This window comes from Danaus plexippus, chromosome 12 (assembly GCF_018135715.1).
Source record: "Danaus plexippus chromosome 12, MEX_DaPlex, whole genome shotgun sequence".
Lineage (NCBI taxonomy): Eukaryota > Metazoa > Arthropoda > Insecta > Lepidoptera > Nymphalidae > Danaus > Danaus plexippus.
The window spans coordinates 1,429,809-1,438,587 of NC_083545.1; the positions used below are offsets into that span (position 1 = coordinate 1,429,809).

At 27.9% G+C, this 8,779-nt stretch overlaps 1 protein-coding gene across 1 annotated transcript in view; it reads left to right on the top strand.

The window, feature by feature from the left end:
• Window positions 1-1,822, top strand: part of LOC116772566 (prolactin-releasing peptide receptor-like) — a 29,489-nt gene extending 27,667 nt beyond the window's left edge. The window contains exon 3 of the mRNA XM_032664796.2: window positions 1,405-1,822. The gene's annotated coding sequence lies outside the window, so the exon portion shown is untranslated. The remainder of the gene's footprint in view (window positions 1-1,404) is intronic.
• The last annotated feature ends 6,957 nt before the right edge of the window (window positions 1,823-8,779 follow it).

Here is an 8,779-nt window from a genome sequence, read left to right on the forward strand (position 1 = left end):
TTATTTTTCTTTTGTTCATATTATATTACCTTCAAACTTCGAGATATAAAGCTCACCATTATTTTTTTGTAAATTTTGAATAAAATATCTTTCCTTTCGCTAAACATAAAATTTATGAGCATCATTATTTTACGTTACTTTTATCGCACTATACATCTTGATTCGGTAAGGAATTGATATGAATTTGCATTAAAAATAATTTCTTCTAGAGTTTAAGGAATAAGAATATTGTTGGTGGGATGGTCTTTAGAGAAAATTTCTTTGTTTTACTTCAGAGATCTGAAGTTCTTAGGTAATGTTTATTATAACAAGTACAGACAAAGGCTTATATATTATTAATCTTTAAGTTGATAATAATTACTATCTAACTTTATTAAGCTGGGTTTGTAGACGTTAGTCAGATAATATATGAAAAGAAATAAATACTACTAAATAAATGTTTGGGTTTTCTTATTTTACACAAATATTGTTGCCAATCTATAACAATTTAAAGTATTATATAAATTATAATTATATCTATCAACTTAAACACTCAAAAAATCGCTTAAAACCACTTTTTAATCTATAAAATCGTAACATTTATTATTAGATTTCTCACCGCTAGCCACTCAACATTGAGTCATAAGATTTTATAAGCTGTAAAAATATCGATCGAAATATTGCGCTGTGAAATGAGCACTCCGATATTTAAGAGTGGGCATAAAAAATAAATTTATTTATAAAACACATGGTACATCTTGCGCCCTGACCTTCTTTAGGCCAAAGCTTAAATTTTACGACAGTATTATTTTCCATGAATTTCAATTTATATTTTTTTTGTAGAATTTGAACAGATTATTAATACTAATATATTTTAATAACGTTCTTTACTTCATTAAGATCCTTTTTTTTAATAAATTTAACAATCACTTATTTTTAACTCTATCTATTATATCACACTCTTATAACATTTTTTTTTTTGTTTTTAAAGATAACTTGGTAAGAAAGGTTAGTAAATATGTTATTTTTTTACAAATCATAAGCCTAAAATGTCCTACATCATTTGAACAAATATTAACCAAACAAACGACCCATCCCAAGGAAATTTGCTTTGTGTGGTGTGGTTCAATACTACAGGCCATTTATAATGTTCTGACATATTATTTAACTTATTTTTTTTTTTTGGTATTATATTATAATAATTCGTTCACAACATAATTTCCATGTTCACTCAATAAGTTAAATAAAAACAAATACACAATAATTAACAGTAAAAACCTTTTTTATTTAGTTTTTAAAATATGTTAAATCGCTAGTATGTTAATACAATTACATTGATAAATTATATTTTATATTTGTATGAACAAATTATGTTACTAATAATTATTTATTTAACAATATTGATGGAATTTTGTTTTGTTGCAGGTAAAAATAGTTCTACTCGTTAAAACTTAAGCAGCACACATACAAACTAGATATAAATATCCAAAAGTGTAATTTTAGTGAATATAAATGAAATAATTATTAGTAATTAGAAACAAAAAACAATTACTTGAATTTAATGTAATATGAAAATTAAATTGTATATAAATAAAGTTGTAAATATAATGTAAGATAAGTAAAAATATTATATACTATAAGAAAAGCATTCACATCAATTGTTCTTTGGAACTGTGAGCCCATTGATTAGTGCTTTTCTGCAAGGTAATATTGTGTTATTGGAATTATTTTTATAATTATGTGTAGTGATAATTATTAAATATATATATGTTTAACGCCTTGTCAATGAAGAAATGTTTGCATTTCCTTGTCAGAATGTTATTAAAGTATGCCAAAGATTAAATGTTTTTTTTTTTTTTTGCTTCACAACACTCGACATATTCTAATATTAAAGTTATCTAAGAAATAAAAATTACCAATATTAAAAAATTAAATAGGAAGTTGTAAAACGAAATATGATTTTAAAAGGTTTTGGTTGCTAGAAATATTATTAAAATATTTAATGTCAAAGTACTACCTCTACATACATATAAAGGACTACCTCTACCTCTACTATCTTTCATATTAATTAATAATATAATATCTCTCTAAATTATTAATTTATTAACTTACCGATAGAAGCCAGCATTATAATTTTACTTTTCCAAGCTTCCACTTATTTAAAACCCTTAATTTATGTGTATAAAAAAATCACAAACATTAAAATTATTTATTTATACATTAACCAGTATTCGAAATTATTTAAACATAACAAAATCACCCAAAAAAAATTATTAAGCAATGGTTTATATAAATATTTTAATATTATTTTATTAAAAATCCTACATCATGCCTATTTTGTAACGCTTTGATCAATAAATTTGTTATTAATCATCTTCTTAATATTTAAATTTGAAGAAGAGAATGAAAAGTTGTTGAAGCTAACACTTTCAGTATTAATAAGTAATTTTAGTATTGATATCGAAATAACAAAAAAAAATAAATTTCCGTTTTTGATACATAAAAATACATACGATAAAACATGTTATGACACATTTGTATAAGTTTCACATTTCATTGAAACTCTATATATTCTTATATTATAAGAACAAAACAAAACAAAACAACAAAAAGCATGCATAAGCGTTTGTTCAATCTTTAAATTTATTTATTAATTAATGAATAATGTCCAACATCTCCCATTATCTCTTTCAAAAGATTTTTTTGCCCCTTCGAATGCTAGTTGTCGTTCCCTGATTAGGTACTACCTCCTTTTTAAAGTGAATGACACGTTTGCCTGATCATTAAAAATTAAATATTAAGTGTAATTGTGTCCTGAAATTCAACATTCTATTTTTGGTAGAGGCTAAATAATTAACTTAATAAGTATCCACTTCAATTAACTCTCCTAATGAATCCATAATTGCGATTACTAATTTAGGAAATTGTCTCCAATGCTGTTATACTGACTCTTAGTAAATACTAAGTATATTTTACATTGAGCAAGCGTGGTGATTAATGCTCTAACCTTCTCCATGTGAGAAGAGGACTTTGCTCAGCAGTGGGCTGCGATAGCCTGATGATGATGATGATGATGATGATGATGATGATATTTTACTTTTACAATTATTTTTATAAAAATATGTAATTGTACAATTTAACAAATAACAATAGCAATTAATCTTATTATGTTAAATATAAAATCACCTTTACACTTGTGTGCGAAATCTCTAAAATTTTATAAATTACCTAATATTCATGATTAATCAGCCAGTTTAATTCACATCCACATAAACAGCCAAACTTATTTTAGTGTGCTAGCACCACTACGAGAACAAACAAAATCATTTATTAATGATATTAAACATCTAAAATTAGCAAACAGTGACAGTTGTTGAGTATAGTTTCGATGTACAGTCATTTTATTAGTTTGCCTGTTGTTGAATGCATCTAGATTGTCAAGAGATAGTTATAAGATGATAAAATGTTTGTATAATAGGTAGAGCTACTTACGCATTACCTAACATTTGGCTACCATATGTGAAAAGAAATAGTCTGAATACAAGTAGATGGAGTTGCATTTGGTTCACCGGTCTCCCACTTAGTCGCTGCTGTCTTTATGGAAAACTATAGATTGTAAGCCCTTGTGGTTTGCTCCAACCAAGTCCTTAATATACCACCATTTTATAATACCTTTAAAACGTGACTTAAAAAAAACAGCTTTTCTTAATGGTCTTAATTCTAAACACTAAGATTCAATGTACTATAGAATTAGAGCATATAACTCTTAACTTTTCTAGATATACTTGTCATTAAGTCTCCTGACAAAACTCTGAGACATAGTGTTTATAAGACCCGACACATACATATAGGTATCTCAATGGTACAACACACCACCAGCTTAGACAGTTAACTAACATTGGTAAATCTTTCTTCCACCTTTGCAATGCTGTACATCTATTGACCGAATTGAGTGAGAACTATTTAAAGCCACCCACAGACGAGGGACTACCTTGCATATTATTATCAAATGTGTAAAAAGTAAATGACAGAACAAGAAACATCTTGAAACGGTTTCCATCAAATCAATATGTAAAAAACATAGAAAAGTGGACAAAATCTTAAAACCACTTGTCATACATTGGACCACCGTAAGGAAACAGGGGTTAAGAAATACATCTCAGTTATCTATAGGTGTCAGCAGTATGTGAATAAATAGTGGACAACCCAAGCTGTACATCCAGTTTGATAAATCACAGATTCCTGCTAGTGTAGTTAGGTGTATGCTGAAATTCATCTTCAAGGCTATTGATGTAACAAAAAATGAAATTTAATAGAAAAAATAGCTTGCAATTAGCTAACTTCTGGGATCTCTTCATTAAAATTATAAAATTGCGTGTTTTTTAACTATACTATCAAACTTAACGATATAGGTAACGAATTCTGCGTGCATCCTTAGCAAGATATAAGGAATTTAAGAATTTCGGTAGTACATGTAGTACAATAACAGAAATAACATACGGACACTTTCATCTCGTCTGCCCGAGACCATGGTTCCTGTAAAATAACCGAAATCTTAGGTAAAATGTGAAACATAGCCATGTATAGTGAATGGCATAGAATATCCGAAACAAAGTTCCATTTATTTTCCTAATATAAACAGTATACTAGAAAAACCTGCTATTTTGTATAAAATAATATTATTTTTACAAACATTAAAGTTTTGATAACTATACTAGTACTACCTTCGTAGTACAAAAAAAAATTACTTAACAAGTACAAAAAATATAGGAACGTATTTATACACTCATGAAGTATCAGATAAAGTATCTTAGTCGTTAAGAACAAATTTACTGGACTGTAAAATTGAACAAAAATCTGCTTTGCTGTTTTAAAGGAAACCAGAATTACATCTTAAGCCAGTATAAAAAATAAATTGAACAAGTTACGTGTCCTTTTCCCACATAGATTTTTTAATCAATGGAGACAAGAAAGGAACAAGTTTTTAAAAGCAGGTGGTATCAAACGAAAATAAACAAAATGATTCTATATTTCATACCTGAAACCATAAAAATGAAACATCATTAATAAAGATGGCCCTTTTTTCGTATCAGTAATTTTTACACATGACGTAACAGGTCTAGCATAATTATTTTGGATTGAAAATCGTTTGTTTATAAAAAAGGATGCTTTAATTCTTCTCAAAATTCTTTTGACAGAATTCAACGGTTACATTTATTTATGATTAATGAAAGTTCATTTCTATATTAAGGTTTGTTTACTTGACGTTATATAAAGACAAAGAACATTTACTGATTTAATGGTCCTTTATATTTACAGAAACAAATGTCGTCCGAACAAATTAAAAATAATAATATTGCCCTCTTAGCTTAAGAACAGTTAACTGTCATAGAATTAGATTATAAGTATTAGAAATAATTTTTTTGCTACATTTTATTACAACAAACACTTAAGTAAATACCGCTGCCTAGTCGTGACCCAAACATAAAATAACATTTCTAAAATCGACAGCAAGTACAGAGATCGGGATAGTTTTAATAACTTTCAGATTCAATGGCTTAATACAGTGACAGCTTCTGTTAATTTGGTTTAAAGTTTTCACGGACAACACATTATTTGATTTTATAAAATCAAGTCAATAGTTTGCTCTTTTGTCTCATTCAGTTATTGTTTATTCAATAAATTTAAAATATCAGTATATTTATAATGCAATTATATTTAAAAGACGCAAAAAAAATATTTCTAGAACTTACTTTTGTATTTAGTGTAAGAAAAAAAAACAATGTCTTAATGTTATACAGTTGCCACAGGATGGTGATGAAGTCTTTTTCTTTCAAAATTTAATTAACGTCAAAACTCTTAATACGGTAAAGTACTAAGTTTGTTTAATTATTCATTGTATAACTTACTTAAAAAGAAGACAAAGAGGACTATTCGTTTAAAAAGTATATTAAAAGAAAGAGGTAAAAATTAAAGTGTGTAATACTTTTAACTACCGGATACTGCGATCGTTGAAAGGCTGGAAATTATTATTTAATATTTCTAACAAAACACTTAAAGTTGTTAGTATTAATATTCTAACATATTGCATAAATATAACATTTTTATTTATTTGCTAATGAAAACTACACAACTAGAGTTGTAGGTTTTCTGCCACAATAGGTTTTTTAAATATGAAATTTAGAAGGGCGATCTTATTTGTCGTAAGCTCAATACAGAGAGCTGCAAAGAAACACGTGCACAAGCTACGTAAGAAAGCTAGTTGGTCAGTACTTACACGACTCATCACTTCCATTGTTGTGTAACAGAAAGTTTGATAAAATCAACTACTAGCTGCTCTTAAACTCAGAAACGAGCCACCGGTAATAGGGGACGGACAACTCTGTCATTATTAAAACGCTCTGAGTTTGTAAAAACTTTCAAAGTTCCTCATGTATACAAACGATACGGCCCTTTTTTATCTTCGTACATATTTGGAATAATATCTTTTATTAAACGATGTACATTTGCATCTGAAATGCAATAAGGAGGATCAATTTACGGAATTACGTTAAATAAAATGTAAATCATGCTTTGAATATTTAAATAATATAGACATTCAAAAGTAAGTCGTATAAAGTAAAGATATGTCTTCAGTTGTGTATTGCATTAAAACCATAAAAGTATTTTGAATAATTTTGTAATGCAGCACTCTACGTGGACAGGCTCACAATAGCCAAGGCGAAGTGGTGAAAATTTAAATTGAAAATATTAACAGTGTATATCGTTTATTATCTGTAGTTGATTCAAATAAAAATATAATCTTATAGTTAAGTAAAATAAGAAATTTAAATTGTTACAATAAAAAAGGAAAAATTGAACCGATAATAGTCCATTAGTTTTATAAAACATAAAAGGAATTTACACGCAGTCTTTATAATTTTAATAATTATATTATCCATCATCGAATATAAGGAACATTATGGGTAATTAAGGCTTTTAACGTTACTTAATTTAATGACATTCCATGTCTCCGATTACGTCATTCATACGAACTGCTGGTTACTTGAAATGACATAAGTGTCATGATTATTGTATTACTGTCAAAGAATAATTACATTATTTGTTATTTTCAATCTCAATTTCAATCAATTTTTTGTAACAGATAATATTACATACGTCACTTGAAACAACATCGTTGTACTAAGTCACTTATTTTGTTGAAAGATTCACACTTAGGAAGTTAGTTATAACCTATTATTATATTTCTAAAAAAAAATTTTGAGTTAGCAAAATATTGCAGACGAAGAACAAAAGTTATTTCTTTCTCAATTTAAATCTTATCTCTACAAATTGTAGAGTTAGAACGCCAAAAATTTTTAGGTTTGATAATTTTTTTTACATAGTTAAGGGGGCCAACGACCAGACGGCCTATCTGATGGAAGTAGTTACCGTCACCCTGCATGGTAGAGGGAGAGGAAAGGGCGGGAAAAGGGAAAAGGCATGAAAGGTGGGACAAGGGAACGGGCGACTGGCTCTCTCAGTCATCGGATGAAACATAGCCACTTAAGACTATTTGACGCCAATCTTCTTTGAGAGGGTGGGACTTCCCCGGTCGAGGCAGCCCATATTCAAGCTGCAATAACTTAATCACAGATAGGTTTTACCACCTTGTAATAATCACAAATACTCAGATCTCTTGGGATGGCAGAAAAACAAATATTTAAATGCAATCAATTTGAAGGTATGTCCTTTAAATTCACAACTAGAATTTAACATTTTATTAATTTACATAATTCGATAATTATTGTAGTATTATAACACAAGGAAATTACCAAAACGACATTTTTATTTTGTGAAAGCACTTTTTTGCGCTTAGTAAAAGAATCGCGACTTATTTCAATGCCCGAGGACTGCCCTCATCAGATGTTAAGTTAAATATTTAAGATCAATACATTTATGAGTTATTTAATAATTTATATTATTAAATGCCTTCATTTAAATTAAATTATTATTTTTACTCTATCTGTATCGCCTCACGATTTTTTAATATAGGGAATCCTAAAATCTTATATAAAATTGGGAAATTAAATATCATAATCCAATACATTTTGTTGCTTATTTGTCAAAGCCTATCTTAACAATAACATTTATAAAAAAGGAGATTTAGAAAAATTTAATATCCGTTCGATGAAATATTACATTTTCGTTTAAGTATTTTTCGGCTTCAAACTTATTATTTATTCAATAAGGAAAGCGAGTGTCTTTCAAATGTCACTAAATATCTGGATATTTTATAGACCTTCTTCAAAGTCAAGACAGAAATGTTCTACGGTTACAATTTCGTATATTTACATTTTTATTCTACCCGACGTTTTGACCACTTTGCAATAATTTTTATGAAAGGATTACATGGAATAAATGATCATCTTGAAACATTCCGTCGTATTATCAAACTACAAAATTTTTGATAACTAAAAGATGAGACAGAAGCTTTCATACTTACATAAGACCTAAAGATGCAGACTAGGCCTTACAGTAGTAAAAAATATAAAGCATTTTAGATTCGGTCTATTCAATTCAAATGTCTGCTCTCCTTGACAGATCCAAAAGAAGTATATTCGAACATTTGTAAGATGTAATAAAAAGCTAAAAATCACCCTTCCTCAAATTTTATTACTCCGTTAGAGATATTTATAGCACGCAGCAATCGTATTCCATCACAAAGTTTTTCTGTTCGTTTTATATTTTACATCACTAATTAATCAAAGTATACGCTGTATTTGTGTATTGGTAGGATAATATAAAATGTTTAATACTT